Raw genomic sequence first — 19,499 nt, forward strand, 5'->3', positions numbered from 1 at the left:
CCTCCGCGATGTCGCAGCGCGTCCCGGGCAGCTACGCGAACTTTTGATCATGTGTCACTTCCGGCAAGCGGTACTTCCTGTTTTTCATTTTTGGTACGAAAAGCCTCTATATTTGCGAGCTTTTTGCGACGCATCTACTCGCATTTCAAGCGTCAGATTTCGCACCGAGGTTGCAGCTTGCTTACTTACATACTGTACATATTATACACCTATACATAAGTCCTTTTGCGCGGTCCGATATTTCGTTGCTGTTGGCCTTCGAGGCTATGTATACGCCACCGAAATCGGTCAGGAACTGTCAGCACGGTTCCGTATTTTCCCTTTGCGAGGCTGCTTCAGGAGCTCGGTTGATAGGCTTCGCCAGGAGGGAAGGAAAGGGAAAGCGGACGATCGGGTCGGCAAGGGGTGCTGCAGCTGAGCCCCTTTGTTGGGACAGCTGAGCTCGTCGTCTGCCGTTCGAGGCGAAGTGAACCTCCAGTGCAGCTCACATCGCCTGCGCTTCCGTGCAGCTTTGAAGGACAACAAAGAGCGGCACTGAGAAAGTAACCGGTTTACACTGGCAAAGAATTATTTCGTACGGGGTGTTCAAAATTAAGCTTTATGGTTTTCTTAAAATTAGGCACTGGGTGGCACGCGAAGACCGCCTGTGCAGATAAGTTATGTGGCCAGAAGGGGCACAAAGTGAGATGATAATTATCGCTGTCAGCAGCCCAATTAACTAAAATTGAATAATTAACTTTTTTGTTGACTGCAGTACGTGGGTATATGTTTGTATTGAAACGTTAGAGGCAGTCGTGTTTCTACACAGTATCAGTTGGAAGAATTCTTCTAGCTTGTCTGGGCTCCGAGATATCCGACTCCAAATTTTAATTGTCGTTCGCACGATTGCGCCTGCAAGAGAGTTAGGATCGGCGCAAAGCTCCTCCCTGATGTGACGCGGCTCTTGCGCGTGCGGTGTTTATTCTGACAACGGGGCGTAGGCATTGGCAAAGATGATAACTGTCCCGCTTCCCCTCTCGGCTGGCGACATCAAGATATGACAGCGTGGTGTGCCGTGCTGTAATATCTTGATTTCATCCTTCTTTTCTCGTATTCGTCCTTTGGTGTTATCTCGTGTTTCATTCTTTGTATACCGCAGTTCTCGTAACTGTCTACAGTACACAGTCTCCAGCTCCTTTCGAATACAGGGTTTAAAAAACAGAAAGAAAAAAGTAGTTTTTGCGTTTTTTTCTGGCTTATCAAGCCTCCTCTGACGATTTGCTAATACTGTACCAACTAATAATAATTTACTAATACTGCTCAACTCGCATTTCACTTTAGTCTCGCTTTTAAGGGTGTCCATTTTGTTGTGGCAGAGGCGCAATGTATTATTACCGTCTAATTTCATATCCCTTTCAATCTCCATCAATTTCTTCACATGGCGAAGTAATATTTACCGGCCCTCTAACCCTAACTGCTATCTCTGGGACCAATTCTTCAAGTATACATTCACTTTCGGGCGTCCGTCTCTCTCGCTCCAGGCAAGTGCATCGTGATGTTTATTTCAGCTGCCCAGAGCATCCGTTATGAAGCGTTTGAACTGCATGCAGCTGTGCTAATAATATCGGTGTATTTTCACTCTTCGAATTCTGTGTTGTTAGGTTCTGCAGGCCACTTCCATTTTGACGATCTCGTTTATCCGCCGCTTACCATTGAATAATAATAATAATAATAATAATAATAATAATAATAATAATAATAATAATAATAATAATAACCAATAATGTATTTATCTTGCCCATGAACAACCATAGTCTGAGTGCTGGCGCACGCAAACTTAAAAAAAGTAAGGGGGGGGGGGGGGGCAGGGTAATATAAGTAAAAAAAAAAAAAAAACTGAATGCAAAAGCACAATCTTGAAAACAAGAGTGTTCGTACAACAAGACGCACAGTGAATGCAAAAGAAAAAGGAGGAGAAGGGCAGTTGAACAATGCGTGAAACTACGACACAATAAAGCAAAGCTCGGACAAGAACAACGACCGCGAGTTATGAAAAATATCGAGGTCTTGAATATTATAAAGACTTCGTATTCTGTGGACGGCCGAGGGTTTCGGTGATGACAGGCAGGGACATGGAAAGGCCTATGTTCTCTGGTGATCTTGCGCGGTATGCGAAACATGATACAACTGAGGAGTTCGGGGCAAGTGAGGATACCGTGAACGAGTTTGTAAAGAAACAAAAAGTCTGCGCGATTACGTCGGCAGCGAAGTAAACGCAATGGCAATAATCCAGCAGTGAGGTCCGTTGTCCGTGCTACCAAAGCAGTGATGATATGTGCTTAGAAACCTTTTCTGGACTCGATCTATAATGTCACTGCTCGATCTAGAAATGCCATTCCAGACGACCGACGCCTATTCGAGTTGAGGAAGACAGATTGCTGTGTACAACTTGCGGAACGGTGTAGGAGAAATGAATTCTCTCGATAGTCTGCAAAACAAAGCCAAGAGTTCGCATACCCGCATTGCGCAGCGCCTTTAGTGAGAACTGAAAAGTGTAAGGGTGTATCAAAAATTCCACCGAAATCGTTGATCTCACAAACTTTACACAATGGTACAAAATTTACGTAATAAGAAAAGGAAACGCTTGCTGTTTTTCGTGTGAAAGTCATGACTTTGATCTTAGAAACATTGAAGGTGAGGTTGTTATCTTTGCACCATTTAGTTTAAAAAAAAATGGACTGCTGGATGCTACAGTCATCAACAGTATGAAATGCCTTGAAAATCTTGATGTCATCGGCATACAGAAGGAATGAAGAATTCCGAATAGCGGAAAGAACGCCATTAATAAAAAATAAATAAAAAGTGGTTCTTATAGTGATCCTTGATGGACGCCGCTAGTTGCCATATAAAAAGAAGACATTTGGCCATTGACGTTAACATAACATGATCTATCAAGAAGGTAACTGCGCATAAGATCGACAATTGACGTGTCAACGCCAAAGTGCGTAAGCTTGATCGGAAGCAGTGAGTGGCTGGCTACATCAAAAGCTTTTCTGAGGTCACAATGAATAGTGCCAGCTCGCCCCCTTTGAAGTACCGGAACGGAAAGCCGTTTCATAAAACTTGCGAGATTTGGGATAGTGGAGCGACCGGTGAGCAATCCATGCTGATTCGGAATCAACGAGTTCTTTACAGTAAAAGACTATTATGTTGTGAAGAGCAAGTTCAAACATCTTAGATGTGGCACAGAGAAAAGAAATCGGGTGATAATTCGAGACATCGGTTTTACCGCCAGTCTTAAATACAGGAATAACACGAGCAATTTTCCACATGCGAGGGAAAGTGGAAGTATTCAGAGTTATTAAATATAGATGTCAATACTGGGGCACATATACTGCCGTTGGCTTAATATTTCGAAGGGGATGCCATCAGGGGCGCAGAATAGTGAAGGCTTCAAGTGCCCAAGGCATTCGCTAATGAGCTTTTCATCAAAAAACACAGCACTAGATATATAGGAACCGTCGTATGCTGCTGACTGACACTGCAGCGTTGGAACCTGAAGCTTTATTTAAGGATGGGAAATGGGCAGCAAAACAATCCGCAACTGCTTGGACTTCTGCTCCCTATAGAGTCAAACATATAGTGGGCTTTTGCTGGATCATCTCCAGTTGATTAATATAATTCACCGTGTAGCGGTCCCAAATTAGCGATGCATACAATAATAACGGGTAGTTGGCCTACGCTACCGGGGCATCACAAGGAGGATAAGCTAGCTGACCCACGCCGTCGTCCGTACTTCCTCGGCGGCAGTTACTTCTTCCTGATGAGTACGAGGTCGGGAGGTTGGTGGTACAAAACAGGGGTTTATTTTATTGTATTTGGAGATACTGCAGGCCAACTTGGGGCCCAAGCAGGAGGGACAGTGCGTGTTGTACAAAGCGATGGTAAACAATAATGAATTACACCAATACAACATCACAGTTCATGAATTATATATATATATATATATATATATATATATATATCGTACGAAGTTAGAAGTGATGAAGTTAGCAGGGCCTTGCAAACCATGACCTATTAGCTTGCTTTCAGTATTGTATACAACATATTCACCAAGCTAATTTCCAATAGAATCAGAGCAACACTCGACTTCAGTCAACCAAGAGAGCAGGCTGGCTTCAGGAAGGGATATTCTACGATGGATCACATCCATGTCATCAATCAGGTAATAGGGAAATCTGTGGAGTCAACTTCTCTATATGGCTTTCATAGATTATGAAAAGGCATTTGATTCAGTAGAGATACCAGCAGCCATAGAGGCATTGCGTAATGAAGGAGGGCTGGACGCATACGTGAATATCTTGGAAAATATCTATATACAAAGATTCCACAGCTACCTTGGTTCTCCTCAAGAAAAGTAGAAAGTTGCCTATCAAGAAAGGGGACAGGCAAGAGACACAATCTCTCCAATGCTATTCACTGCATGCCTAGAAGAAGTATTCAAGCTCTCAGACTGGGAAGGCTTAGGAGTGAGGATCAACGGCGAATATCTCAGCAACCTTCGGTTTGCACATGACATTGTCCTATTCAGCAACATTGGGGACGAACTACAACAAATGATGGAAGACCTTAACCGAGGAAGTGTAAGAGTGGCGCTGAAGATGAATATGCAAAAGACAAAGATAATGTTCAGTAGCCTGGCAAGGGAACAAGAATTCAGGATCGCCAGTCAGCCTCTAGAGTCTGTAAAGGAGTACGTTTATCTAGGTCAATTACTCACAGGGGACCCTGATCACGAGAAAGAAATTTACAGCAGAATAAAATTAGGTTTGAGTGCATACTGTAGGCATTGCCAAATCCTGACTGGGAGCTTACCACTGTCGTTGAAAAGAAAAGTGTACAATCATTGCATTCTACCGGTGCTAACATATGGGGCAGAAACTTTGAGGTTAACAAAGAAACTCGAGAACAAGTTAAGGACCGCACAAAGAGCGATGGAACGAAAAAGGTTAGGCCTAACGTTAAGAGACAGGAAGAGAGCGGTGTGGATCAGAGACCAAACGGGGATAGCCAATATTCTAGTTGACTTTAAAAGGAAGAAATGGAGCCGGGCAGGCCATGTAATGGGCAGGATGGATAACCGGTGAACCATTATAGTTACAGAATGGATGCCAGGAGGAGGGAAGCGCAGTCGCGGACGGCAGAAAACTAGGTGGGGTGATGAAGTTAGGAAATTTGCAGGCGCAAGTTGGAATCAGCTAGTGCAAGACGGGGGTAATTGGGGATCGCAGGGAGAGGCCTTCGTCATGCAGTGGACATAAATATAGGCTGATGATCATGATATCGTACGAAAAGATATGTCACACGGTTAATGAAACCCAACCACAAGAGAAGCCTTCTGGAGTAGTTCTAACAAATAATATGCTCTTCCAGAGACTGCGTTAAGTTTTAGGACGGCACGACTGATTCCGGAAGACTGTTCCGGTCTGTTATTGTGCGCGAAAAAAAAAACTGTTTTGAAATGTGTTGAAATTAGCTCCTGTGCGTCTTGAAGGTTGTTCAGTTATCTTGGCATTACCAGCCAGTATATTATGAAGAAGTATTAGGCGGCTGATGTTTTTTTTTTTTTCTGGATTGTAAAGAAAAAAATTTTGATTTTTGCGCATGACTGCACTTGGGGAACCTGGGGGGGGGGGGGGGGGTATTTTGTAAGAGTCCACCTAGTGGACTGTCCATTTCGACGATTGGCTACAGCTGCATGAGCGAGGAGTCAGCCAGTCTCCTTCTCGCTTGTGCAGCTGGAGCCAATAGGCGACAGTCGGAATGGACAGTCCACTAGATGGACTCTTACAGAATGCATCCCTGGCCTCCTTTCTCAAGAACCATCGATATTTCATGTACAGTTGTTACTACTTGCGTTACTGTAGACATGTTTATAGAACCCATGTTGATACGGTGATAAAATGTTTTTTGCACTAATATATCGGATCTGATTCCACCTGCAACAATATGCTGCTATAACTTACAGCAGTGTGAAGTAATGGGCTCAGGCCTGTAATATTAAACTAGCAGCTTTTTCAATTTTTGTGTGAACTGGGAAAACCCTTGCTTTATTTCAGCCATTTGTAACTTATCCGGAATTTAACGAGACTTGAAAAAGATTCGCCTTAACACCAGATAGCTGTCCAGCAAAACGTTTTAAAAAGGCATCCAGCAGTCTCTCAGTGCCGCCCCCCCTCCCCTTCTTTCTTTTTTTTCTTCCCCTCTCTCACTTTGTTTTTCGTTCAATCTCTGTAGCGTGAACAGGACACCATCCGCAGTAATCAGCGGGACAATAGCATCGTTTATGACACGTTTGTGTTCTGCATGCGTGGTATCAATACAAAATACGCTGTAAAAAATCATTAAAGCTATCTGCCAGCATTTGAGGCTCTGTAACACTGTTACCATCTTGCATAATTTCTTCGATCATATCTTTCTTTAATTGTACGAAGATGTATGCGGATCACTTTTAATGAATTCGTGCAGAATTACGTTATGGTAATGGGTCTTCGTTAGCTTCACTAAGTTTCCTTGCTAGAAGATTCTTTAGGTCACTCCATGGTCGGGGTGATGGACTTGCGCAAGACGCTTTAGCTTAGTGCATGATCTCTAGTAACGCAACTACATTTTTGCGACTTCTGCGCACAGCGTTGCAGGGAACAAAACGCTCAATAGATTACTCGACAACATCGTAAAGCGCGTCCACATTTTGTCAACGTCACCTTTAGTTTCCTGTTCTAGCGCAGCGATAAGGTAATAATATCGTTGTCCCTGGAACCTGCGTAATCCTTGACATAAGCAACTCGTTTATAATTAACGGCAATACCAGAGTTAGCAGCCCAACGATAATGGGAGGTCAACTTAGACAGAGGCGTACTGGCCGAAGTAAAGAGCGCAGTACACGTTAACTCGTAGCATAATCTACATGATTCTGGAGGAACACGCCGAATCATTCTAGAAGAGCACACCACATACACAGAGACTGTCTCTTAAAAACCATTCGTCTTCCCTGGATTGCTCGCTAAGGAAGCGGGTCATGTTCTAATCGGCCAATCCTGTAGTCATGCATGTATATGCATCACAAAACTCCCCTTCTGACATGCTCGTGGAAAGAGGGTGGCGAGTACACCATTGTCCCAGCGATGACAGGAAGAGGTGAAGAACCCAAGCTGCCATATCTGCCGCTCCCCAAAATTCCTATCCACTTGTTGACTGGCTTGAAGGGTTGTCATGACGCACAACGCTTGGCGTTGTGCGTCACATCCAAGAGCAGCCTCTTGGATGTGAAGCCCCTGAAAAATAAACTTTGCTTAGATGCGGTCGACTTGGGCAACTTGCTGAATGCGCACGCACCTTGAATAAGACGTGCCTCCGAAAACGACTTCCCGTTGACGTCACAGGCAGGTCGCTTGGCAGAAATAGAGACGCGGAATCTTTAGGAATTACGAATTTGTCAGCGCAACTTTGATTCAGTGGAGTGTCACTTGACGTCGATGCCACAATGAATCCGGCCTCCGCTCTTCGGCTAACACGCCAAACGTAACAATGCCTAGTGATACGGGGGCAGTCTCGTGATCTGGGACGCGTTGGCTAGCGCATCAACGCGGTAGGCGAAGAACCTGTGCTCTTCTTGACTAGTCCCAGCAGCCCTGGTTTGAGCTGGGATATTCAGAAGCGGTCTGTTTTTCGCGGTTTTCCGTGGCATTAGTATACGGTTTTAGTTTCGTTTTAGTTCGAAGTATTGTCGGGATCGATCCCCAATTTTCTGCGTACGTCCGGCCGGAGAGCCTCAAACCCCAGCCTTGATAACAACTTATTCGGTGTTCGAAGGTGGGTTGCCGAGCGCACGGAACCCATTAGGCCACATACGCCTCGACCAGAAGTTCTGTCGTACAAGCTAGCTCACTTCGTATGACATTGCTGTGTTGCTATCGCATTCATTGCTTCGCCCTTAGGGCGAAACTGTGACATTTTTTTTTTAATCTTAGAAGCGTTCTTTACTGTGGGAATTTCTGTTCTCATTCACTTCTTTTCATTCATCATGGTTGGCAAGTTAGGTACTGTATGGAGACTGGCTCCGCGAAATATGACATGTAATTCGTGAATTGAAATGGCTTCCAGCGAATAACTGTTGTGGGAAGCGCACTTGTATTTGAAAATTGACAGGAATGTAATTTGTACTAAGCTATACAGTGAACTTCTATCATGCAGTAGAAGTTCACTGGTGGTACGGTAATTAGCTCGCTCAATAAGGGGTGAGCTGATATCATTGCGTTTGAATATGGGCATTAGCCAGTTGTCCCGAGTGTTAAACGGAGTTGACTGTAACGTATGTGTAACTAAATAAAAAATAAACAGTGACAAAAAAAGTGAGGATATAGGAAAGGCTTATTCATTCCCCCTGTTTTCGTGCTTAATGAACTCTTTCTTGGCTTGCGTACGTGCGTGGCCGTTGCCCGTTATTCTAATACGCGCGCATGTAGCGCACTATTCGACGTTTGTCCGTGGTGCAGAAAACCATTGCTGCGATGCCGTTCGTTTGCGTTGACAGGTTGTGACACCAAAACGACGCTCCGCTTTTAAGCGGGTCGCCTGAGAACCTTTGCCGCTTTACATTCTAGTCGAGTGCAGCGGAGAACGGCTTCCCACTCGGCTCTTCCCTTCCTCCTCTTCCGTTTTGTCTTTGCGGCTCCTCTGGACGCTTTTGAAAAGCGCTGCTCCGATTGGTCCAAAAGCTCTGGCCAATGGAAGAGCGCCGCCGCCGGCAGCGCGCTGGCTGAATGCTGCGCGCTTGCGCCGCAGCCTGCTGCCGCTGGTGCTGCCGCGCCTCGGTAAGCGGCGGTAACCGCAGTGGCCAAGATGGCGGCGCCCTGAGCAACGCCAGTCGGCGACGCAACGCTTGGCCGAGCCGGTCGAGCGCCCACAAAGGCGGCGAGGAGATCGGACGGTGTAGTCCAAAGCGCGGCGGCCTATTTTTGTTTGCCTTTTCATCGACTGGCCGCGGCGTGTACGGGACCGGTGCGAAGGCGTCCCGTGTGATCTCGGCGATTGTTTGGCTCGGATCTTTTCTCCTCCCTTTGCGCGAAGACGGCGGCCCATCTGTGTGACGCCCGAGTGAAGGCCGTCGGTAATCGCGGGCTCCACTCCGGATTTGTGGATTTAAACCTTCCCCGCAACGTTGTTCTACGATTGATCCGCCGGCTGCCTCCAGGGGAAACCTGCAGCGACTCTCGCCGATCCTCCAACGCCGGTAAGTTGAGAGGCGCGGCCGCGATCACGTACCGTGGAGCAATTTAGATTCGTCGCTAATCTTAATTGCGCCCACGATGCCCTGTAGTGAACACCCGAGCCCTCCGCGTTTAGTTTGTTGGCATGAGCTTTTTTTGTCCCTCCCCCGCTCTTCTTAGGGAGGTATAAGGGCCCTCCAAAGGGACGCGGCGGGTAACAGGCTCTCGTCACTGTCAACTTAGCGTTTTCGTCAGAGATGCGTAGATTTTCCGCGAAGGGTGAATGGAAAAAGTTTATTTTGCGGCAACTGCTACAGCGTGCGAGGCTTTCACTGGATGACTAGGCCGAACGCAGAGCCTCCTGATGTACATCATCAACCTCTAAATAGTTTATGACAGAAGCCGCGTCTAATATATGTGTAGATGGTTCTCTCCCGGGTACGCCGGCTCGAGCGTTTGCTCGACGACGTTTGCGTCATAGCAGCACAAAACTGCGTAATCTCGCCAACCGATAAACCTTGCAACGTCAGGTCACCGAATAGGGCTGGGCATTTCTCCTGGTTGGGAATTACAATAGTTATCCTTTCCGTTAATTTTACTATACACGCATTCCGAGTGACTCAGTCATCTATAGGATTACTGCTTATCGGTTGCGCGGTCTTCCTTTGCAACGCTGCTGACCTTCGCTTGAATGAAATAATTCGAGGGAACGATAGTTTCTCTAGTCTGTGCAGCTGGTTAATATAGCCGCAGTGGTGTAGTGACGCGCGCTGTTGATGCGGAATCGTACGGTATACCCGCTCTAGCGTCGCCACGATTCTACTATTCGAGCCGTTGTTTGTGTTCCATACCCGAGGTTACAGGTTCGGTCCTCGACCTGCGCGCGTAACCATCTCCGCTGATGACGCAATCATCGATGATGTGAGCTTAATTACAGTCGTTTGTGTTTACTCTAAAGCTGTTTTTTCTACGCAGCGCGAGCCTCGTATTAAACTACAGGCAGCGCATGTCGTTCATATTTGCTAATGCGCTGGAAGGGAGCGGCACCTCAACATATTCTGCAAAGCGCATCCACACTCTGCGCAAGGTTCGTTAACGTCCGTTGGCTGATGTGCAGTAATTGGCGCTAACAGCGTGAGTTAATAAACAGTTAACAAGCATGTTGGCCCTTTTGCTTTAACAACACTGCTGTAATTGCGCTCTGGTGGGATACCCTGTTGCGTTAATTGTTGCTGCCTATCAGTATTTGTTGTCACCGTAGCCAAAACGCCCCTTTGAGCCTTGACTGATAATTCATTTGTTGCGGTTCACTCCCGGGATCGCTCAAGTTAGTGTCGTGAGTCATTAAGCCATGCTGCGCAGTTGCACGGTGAATCACGGGTCGGCAGTTTGGGGGCATGCTGTTAGCTCGTCGGCTTGGCAGTTCTGGGTGCTGAACTGCTGCCGCGTTGCTATCGGATCCATGAGCACGTTTTCGCTATCAGTCACCGGTGGCTCAGAGGCCAGCGAAAAACAGAGTCAGTTGAGTGTTCCTCTTTTTCTTTGTTGTAGGAACCACTCGTGTAAGTGATTTTGGCAGCCTTGGTACTCATGAAAACGCATCATTGAGGTTATCGATGACATGCGGATGGGAGAAGAGATTTCGTATAGAAGCGCAGTTTGCATGAGCGATTCGGTGCAGCTAACCAGAGAAGAAAACCACAATTATGGCTCCATCACTGATGCCGATAAGGATGGGAGCGTCAGGGAAGTAATAGGCGAGCCCTGCTTCAGAAAGTAGAGCCAGTTTTCGTTACTGATTGATAACATGAGCTCTATAGTGCACTGCAGCTAGTTGGTGCGAGGGAGTGAAGTTGACACTGGGGGTGTTGAATGCGGAGCATATGCAGTAACCTTAGTTGACACTAACGCAAGCTTTTGTGAGGGAATTGTAACGAGGGAGAGCCTGGACGCATTGCGCTAATTCAAAGAAAGTGCTGCTTAGGAACAGCGTCACTATGGGCGACGTCTCGTCTTTCCCACTGAATCAAACACTCGGTGCTGCGCAAAGAGTTACATGCACGTTTAGCGAGGAACATACTCTGTAGTGCAGAGCCTGACTGGGGGTTTTGATATTTTTCGGAGAGAAATCGGAAGGTATATAGAGGCAAAGTGACGCAGACGCGTCTGGCGACTCGTCAACAACATTTAGAAGAGTGAAGTGATCGATATGCTTCTGTTGCACAAGCCAGACGTGGGCCTTGCGCATCGAAGAGCGTTCAGCAATCCCTGTGCTGGCTCGTTCTCACCGGCAAGATTGTTGTGCTTGGCATAAAGCTCTCTTCGGAGAAAAAGTGCTACCTACCTCCGGATTGGTGGGACGTGGTGACATCCGTCACCTGACGCCGCTTTGGGAGAAGGCGACGGGACAAACAGAACGAAGGGGCTAAAAAGAGGGTGCCGGCGCTTGGTAAAGATCTTCGACAGCGATTGAACTTGAACGCGAACCTCTTATGTTGCGTATTTCTTGAGATACCCTTGTAAATAATGTAATATAAACTTCTGTGTAAATGTCTTGGGTGTCGGGGCCAGCATCCCGTTCCCATACTCCTCCTGCGAAATGGATACCACGAATCTATAGACCCTCGGTCGCAACAACAGTGCCCTTCCAACTGCCAAAGCTTCTAGGCGTCCACAGATGCTCGAGTACAGCAAAGTTGGGCTAGAGGATGAGAGGAATATCTCTCGGGGAGCCGCCATGACCAACTAGAAACCTATCGTTGGTGTTTTCCGAGCTCTCCAACTCTGCGTGGACCCTGCCACGTTCCAACCAGAATGTGGCATACACCCGGGAACGAGAGCGTCACCTTTCCGCCTCTTTCTCAACTGTATATATATATATATATATATATATATATATATATATATATATATATATATATATATATATATATATATATAGTGCGTGCGCACCCCCACCGTCCGGCTCTTTCCTCCAGCATTTAGTGGATATAACCGAATAAGCGTGCCACGTGTTCGTGGGTGCCCGTAGCGGGAAAAGAGACAGCGCTTTTTTGTTATGCCGTCTTCTTGTGGCCCAGTGGAAGCCAACGCAACCTTTCTTCAGCTTTTACAACCTCGTGGTTTGTTCAATTAACCGCGTAGTTACTGGGGCTGCCACGTTCGATCGCGAGATGCATGTAACGAGCGGCGTACACAGCTTTCGGGGCGTGCTCGGCGGAGCGGGCTCAGCAGCGCGGGTGCGAATTCGGGGGGAGGGCCCCCCGTGTGTGTCTCGGCAGATTCGTCGTCCAGATGCAGGGCCGAAACGGCTCAAAAATAGCCGCCCGGCGGCGTGTGTGATACGGTGGGGCGGCCTCTCCGATCTGACCCAGTGCGAGGTCGGCATTTTTTAACCGCCGCTCGGCGATTCTGGGTCAGCGTCCTCTCCGCCTCAATGAGAAAGTCTGCCCGAATAAGTGTGCGCGCTGCCTGTGGGGGGAGAACGACGTCACTCTTCTGCGCCATCTGTTGTTGTGCCGTGGCCCCGGTGCGGGGGATATGTATATGCCCCGTTTTTCACTCGCAACTTGAGGCGCGATGTGCGCACGGAGTGCGATGCATGGTCGGCCACTGGAGGGGAGGGTGTCACGTTCGGCTGTCCAAGATGCATCTCGACGGTCCCGTTCATTGAACCTGGCCGCATTGGCGAACAGATCGCGCTCCTTGCCTGTGGCCTGGATTGTTTCAGTTTGACTCTCGGGGGGGTCCCAAAGAGGGGGCCCTTCGCGTTCTGACGCTGAGCAGGTCTTGCGGACTTCAAAAGACGACACGGTGATGTTACCGGTCGCGTAACTTACAGCTGGTCTAAAGCATGCCCTACTCTGCCATCGATTACCTTGCATAAACAGAAATAGTCGTGCATCTCTCGCGAGTGTCCACGTGTGCCCACGATTGTCGGGTTGGCGCTGCCTTCCCCTTGAGCACACGTAAATAGGTTTTCTGTTTTTCGTTCCCGCTACTCTGCAACGTTTCCTTCTTACTTTAAAAGGAAAACTGGAGCAAAAGTATAATGCTGAGTAGCCTAGCAAACGGCCTTTCGAGAGCTTATAAAGTCAAGCGGGACGTTGGTGTGGACTGCTTTTTCTCTGAACCCGCCAGTTCTGTTTGGAACTGAACTGAAATAAAGTTCGGTTGACTGATCATTTAATGTAATGCACGCACGTTTGCTATCTTATTTGCCAGTATGAAGCTAGATATAGGTGGTGACCAAATGAACGCCCCAGCGAAGGATCTGTTTGGGCAACCGAAACAGGTCTCGAAGGCCATGTGTTTATCTAATTGTATGCGCCAGAAGCGATTGCGGAACTGGAAACACGTCATAGGCACCATGTTTTGGATACCACATTTTGTGTGGTCCTTCTCGTTTTTCTTGTGCACATGCTTGTGTTTGTAAATCCCTATACCAGCTAGCTCAGCTTTCTGTCGTTCTAAGCTTGTCTCCTGGATAATGGTGATTTATTAGCACCCCCTTCAGAACAAGTCACTCAGCCTGCTTGAGCTAATCAGATAATCTATAAATGCTTATCAATTTAGCATTTTGCCTGTATCTCCTTAGTCTAATATTTCTTTCTTAAAACCTATATCGCATGCGTCTAACGGATCCGGTCTATAATTTTTTTCTTGCCTTTCTTTTCTGCCTTTTTTTATTTTTGGCAATACTATAAACGTCTCTCGATGATCATGACTGCTGACCTCCGCATTCCATTAGTGTGTGCTGAGTTGTCTCCGGATTTTCGCTACACCATCGACATGCCTCATCTTGTTGCGAATATATGCTCGGGTGTGTTTTTGTTCTTAGGCGACCAGCTCGAGCCTTAGATATAGCAAGGCACTGCCTTTAGTGTTGTTATCGTACATATTTTCCTTTCTAATTTCTTGGCATTCTTGTAAATCTCCAATGCCCTTTTTGTTCCCATCATTTGCATCCGATTTACCGTCTCTGTTTCTCTCACTGTCTTTTTTTGTGACTCCTGGTTCTTTATTTACACTTTCAATTACCTTGTACTTGGTTGCCAACTTTGTCGACCTCTTCCTCCGTTCTGTACCCATGCTTTTCAGGTACAGATGCTTGTGCACTTTAGCCGCCCATTTATTTTGATCCGTGTTCCTGGGTCTTTCTTCAATACTAATTTTGCTCTGCGCGTCTCTGAATTCAAACGAGGCCCAACCCATGTCACCCTGCACTGCCTCATTTGTGGTTTTGCCATGGACTCCCAAAGCCAACCTGCCTAACGATCTTTGGTCAAGTTCTAACCCCGACAAGAGGTCCAATTTTAAGCACAGACTGGCATTCGCGAACGTTAGCGCTGTACCACGCGTTAACACAAGCCTTGCATTTCAGCGCCACCTGGCTTGGAGAGGCGCGTCGTCGTGCCTGCATGGCTCCCTCACGCTCGCGGATGGCATTTTCGTTTCCTCGTACCCTTCGTAACACGAACTAACCAGAACATGTCGGATTCGAAGGGGATGGCTAGTACCACTTGTGTGTATGCACCAATACAATTCGACACGTATTTTAAAAGTGTAAATGAACCGTGCAAACGTATTCCGTCTCTGAGTGGATTGCGTGTCCTTCGGCCAAGCGTGCTTGCATGCAGAATTATCGCACCCGGGGTCCGCAAACCGCAGAACCTTTATGAGTACCGCATTATCCGCGATGGCACAGTGGATGTGGCGACCAGCAGCTGGGCACGAGGTTGGGAGTTCGATACTCGGCCGTGGTGGGCCGCGTTCATCAGCAGCCTATATTTATGCCCACTGCAAGATGAAGGCCTCTCCCTGTGTTTTCCAATTACGCCTCTCTTGCGCTAACTGATTCCAACGTGCACCTGCAAATTTTCCTAACTTCATCATCCCACCTAGCATTCTGCCGTCCTCGACTGCGCTTCCCTTCTCTTTGTGTCCATTCTGTAACTCTATAGTGGTCCACCGGTTATCCATCCTGCGCATTACATGGCCTGCCCAGCTCCATTTTTCCCGCTTAATGTCAACTAGAATATTGGCTATCCCCGTTTGCTCTCTGATCCACACCGCTCTCTTTCTTTCTCTTAACGTTAGGCCTAACATCTTTTTTTTTTTTCGTTCCATCGCTACGGGCCGCGTTACGAGCGGGCCAAATACACAAGCGTACGTTCACTGTGCTTTGGGTGCACGTACAAGAATTCCTATGGGTTGAAATAAGCCCGGAGCCCCTCAATCACGGCTCCTCTCATAGCCCGTAAATTGCTTGGGGCGTTTAAGCCCCGCGATTTGCTTTTTCAACCTTAAGGGTGCGATCCTTTTACGGGGCTTGTTACTGGTGCGTCTTGCTGCAGTGCGCGCAATATTGGATGCAGGGCTGAACCGAAGATGCTTGAGATCTAGAAAATTAGACACGCTTGCGATTGTGACGGTTGTGAGGTCGGTAACAGCGCGTACACGGTTGAGATAAAATTTTAAATGTCGCACTCGTAGCTGTGTGGTGGTTAACTGTTCGTTCTGTTTGTCGCACCTGCTCAACCTCAGCTCACCACGCCTGTCTGATGGAGGTCTGGCCGTCGCTCTTCTGCCTCCGTTGCACCGCGCTGCGCCGCTTTGCAGCCTCGTTGTGCGGGAAAGTGCACTTGCCACACACCGCGGGATTTGAGGCTTTCTTTTCTCCCTTTACTCATGCGCTTGTTCGGGCTGCCCAGCGCGCGGAACAGAACGAAAGAAAGAAAAGGAAATAGAGAAATGCCTGCGCGAAAGCTAATCTTACCGCGTATAAGAAAATTGCTGCGGATGTATTGATTCGCACGGCAATCCGAACACGTTCTTACGAGATGCACTACCATGCGTGTCTCCTGTCTCCTTGCATGATGCAGCACGTACACATTATTTATTTATTTATTTATTTGTGTATTTATTTATTTATTTATTTATTTATTTATTTATTTATTTATTTATTTATTTATTTATTGTTATTATTTATTTTTATTTTCTCGCGTCCTCCCTTTTGCGCATCATGTAATAATAATCAAGGACGGTGGTACGCTCTATGTTTGTATTAACGCTAGTTTTCGGATTGGTGCTACAGAAATGTTGTGATGGTGTAGTGTTTAAGAAAACCTTCTGTATTGATCTACATGTTTACGTCTACATCCTACGCGTCCATTTCTTGAGGTGTGACTGGGTACGCAGTTATATTTTTGCCAGACGCGTTGTAGCCGCCGATGTTACAGGAACACTGAAGTGAAACACTCAATTAGTTTGAACTAACAAATCATTATTTAAAACATTTATTTTCGCTAATTTCACGGTAGTGGGTTGATTATTAGAATAGAAAATGAATGTTCAAGAATTGCAGCGTGCAATTGCTGCAATTCAGCGTCGGTTCATAACTGTGACGTCAAGGATTGTCTAAGTATACTTTTGTATTAGCGCGTTGTGGCTCACTAAGTGTTCTGGAAACGCGCTAGGTTCAGACTTGAGTCCTTTCAGATTACGATATAGTTCATCTTAACAGCTGATAAAAAAAGAAACTTAACTAGACCCGAGCAGAAAATCCATGACGTCAGGGCGAGTTGGTGCGGGAATTTCAAGGCGGTGTCGCCCCTTCGTTCTGGCGTCTTTTCTGGCTTATCGAACATTTCTGGGTCGTACGTGCCAGAACTACGATCTGATTATGGCGCACGCCGTAGTGGGAATAATTTCGACCACCTGACGTTGTTTAACGCGTCACCTAAATCCTAGTACACGAGCGTTCTTGCTTTTCTCCCCCATCGAAATGCGGCCGGGATCGAAGCCGCAACCTCGGCAGCGCAATGCGATATATATATATATATATATATATATATATATATATATATATATATCAAGCCTCCTGTTCGGTAAAAGGGTCGTTTTTATTGCCATTATAAACAGGTAATTTACTGATCGAACTCAAATTATTTTTCTCTTTAGTGGTTCTGTAAAACGAGCATGTGCCTATGGGACCTTCGCGGAACAACCGGTGTAAAGCAAGCTGCTTGGCCATACTGGAAATCCGCGCGCTAAGCACGTGTAGGTAGTGCATGCCACTCCGAGAGGCCCTCAGTTTTGTACGTAAACTGTCCGCAGGGCAGCAGAGGTTATAAAAGCCGTCTTGAAGACAAAACACCGCGATGAACAACGTCCGGCTTGATGGAATCGCGGAACGCCGGTTAATGATGGAACACGATGAAAGGTGCGCAACTTTCCTGCAACATTTCTACTGTTGCAGTATACGTCGTGGCCCAAAACCTATACAGCTAGGTGTGAGCTATAGATAGTGAAGTTGGCTATCATGGTGAAGAAACAGTGCTAAGACGGGATAATTACAGGTGCAGGACGTTTAATGCAACTGTCCTGGAAAAGAATAGAAAATGACCACACTCGGGACCCATATTATGTATAGGGATTCTTTTAATTTGATTCTACACTCGAGAAAAAGCTAACCCCCTTTGGGTCGTATCTTGTCCCCAAACAATAATGGTCATCTGTCTTATCCGCATTCCCTTTCTTTAACGCTGCGAGCCCGGTACTTCCTAGTTGCGATAGGCTTGCGCGTTATCTGCGTGACAAAGCATCCCCGGCAGGAAAGTAGCGAGCGCTGAGTTTCCAAGAAAGGAAACGCAAGGAAGGCAGTTGTTGTGTGGGGACAAGATACACCATCCAAAGGATGTAAACATTTTTTTAAAGTGTATTCATTTCTTATATAACGCGTCGCAGCAAGTGTCCGTATACCGTCGATAACGATGGCATGGCGCGATGCTGTCCAATGACGAAGGATAAGAGTGGAAAACGAATCTTCACACAATACGTCCCCCGGGTGGTCTAAATGACTGCGGAGACCACGACTGCGGCGTCTGTCCAACTGTCGGTTTGGGGGGATGTTAAAGCTCGGCATTCGGTTGGGCACATTTGCGACCACGGTGCAGGTGTCACCCAGTTTCGTCCGGTGAATGTTCCAGCGCCCGAACGAGCCTACTTTTGTCTCGCGATACTACGTAACACCCAAGTGCCAGTGCTCCACCGACGTTGCGCACGACCTCGACAGGTTGCCTAACGCGTGTCGCAAGCCACGTGACCGGTTTGCGCGGCAGCTTTCCCGCAGCGCCGCCCGGTCGCACGGTGAGGCCGCATGTGCGGGGCGTCCACCACCGGCGCGAGCGGGTCAGCGCGGCGGCGGCGGTCGGGACGAGGGGTCAGCCCCGGTGCAAGGGGGCGCGCTGCACCGCTTCGATCTGGGTTTCGGTGTAACTGGGTTGTCCGTCGTGCATGCGGAGCGAGGACGCTCGCTCGTTTTGGGCCAGGGAGCATTGCGGCGGCACGAGCTTGCTCCTCGCCTGACGCGGTCGTCGCTTGCGGACAAAGCACCGTGGCTCCCGGATGATGGCCCGTTAGCTCCGAACACGAATTTGAGCGCGGTCCGCGTTGAGCACCCGCGCAGACACACGCCGAAAGCCACGAAGTGTACGTCTTTGTTGGCTCCCTGATGCTGGATCGCCATTGTACACGGCGGTCATCTCGGTGACGTTTTCGCCCTGCTTGCGAAGGGGAAGCACCAGAGTGTCGCAGTGCTGTAGCCATCGGAGGCCCCGTCGGTCGGTGGCCTACCCGGTGGCGGTCGCCGCTCACATAGGCGTGCGGGCGTGCAGGCATATGCTACAGGGTGCGAGCAGCAGCGTTAAATGTTTCGTCAAGGGACAGACGAGATGAATATAAACTTGTGTGATGAAGAAGACGTGCAATATGTTCTGCAGATGATGCACACCACCAGCAGTAGCAGCATCGGGATCGCTCCGCAAAAGACGACGCCGAAGTTACCGCAAAAAGCGCTGCCCGACGTAACTGTTTAGCCGCCCGTTCTGTGCCAGTCTACCCGAAGGACCTACATCTACGCCTGCATCAATAAACCTCATTTCACTTGCTTCGTTGTGTGTCATCGAGCTCGCACACCGTGACCGTGCCAGCCGGCGCGGGCCTATATGCGTACACTTGTCGCCCAGGAAGCGGGTGGGTGATTGTTCTGTCTCACTTAGCTGTCTCACTTATAGCGCTCTCGCTTCGGCAGCGTTGATTACTTAATTCCCTCTCGCTGGACTATGGGTTGCCTCCTCGCCTTTTCTCTGTAGAGCATTAAGTGTGGCATTTGAAGGGAGCCACTTTCGTGCTTTTATGCCAGGTGTATAGTGCGAGAGAGGCGGCAATGCGCACGGGCACACGTAGTGC

The 19,499-nt window shown here is 47.8% G+C and overlaps 1 protein-coding gene across 2 annotated transcripts in view; it reads left to right on the forward strand.

The window, feature by feature from the left end:
• The window catches only part of LOC119455359 (protein roadkill), a 154,680-nt gene that overhangs the window by 28,955 nt on the left and 106,226 nt on the right, over window positions 1–19,499 (forward strand). Inside the window, exon 1 of one of the 2 annotated variants that reach the window (XM_049668721.1) lies at window positions 8,901–9,271. The exons of the other annotated variant lie outside the window; for it this stretch is intronic. The gene's annotated coding sequence lies outside the window, so the exon portion shown is untranslated. Of the gene's footprint in view, window positions 1–8,900; window positions 9,272–19,499 lie in introns of those variants that run through there. 2 annotated transcript variants of the gene reach the window in all.

Source organism: Dermacentor silvarum, chromosome 6 (assembly GCF_013339745.2).
Source record: "Dermacentor silvarum isolate Dsil-2018 chromosome 6, BIME_Dsil_1.4, whole genome shotgun sequence".
Taxonomy (NCBI): Eukaryota; Metazoa; Arthropoda; class Arachnida; order Ixodida; family Ixodidae; genus Dermacentor; species Dermacentor silvarum.